This window comes from Curcuma longa, chromosome 3 (assembly GCF_044706935.1).
Source record: "Curcuma longa cultivar G26 ecotype Majalengka, Jawa Barat chromosome 3, ITB_CL_G26_1.1, whole genome shotgun sequence".
Taxonomy (NCBI): Eukaryota; Viridiplantae; Streptophyta; class Magnoliopsida; order Zingiberales; family Zingiberaceae; genus Curcuma; species Curcuma longa.
The window spans coordinates 20,221,724-20,221,996 of NC_133863.1; positions in this window are offsets into that span (position 1 = coordinate 20,221,724).

Consider the following 273-nt stretch of genomic DNA (forward strand, 5'->3'; position numbering starts at 1 on the left):
AGAGCATAAACCACAAAAAGAATCAAATCCTTTAGAGCCAGTGTCAGTCTTCATTGCTGAGAACTTGGAGGAAGCTGATATAGAAAATGATCAAACGGATGTAGGGGATTGCACTGAGCCCCAAGGACCACCACTTTTGATTGAGGTATCAGAGGATTTAGAGGACAGATGTATAAGTGTAGGGGATTGCATGGAGGCAATACCCAAGAATCACTTCCAGTTAGTATACATTCACTTGAGTCAGAGCAGGAACCCTCATCTGAGGAGGATGAA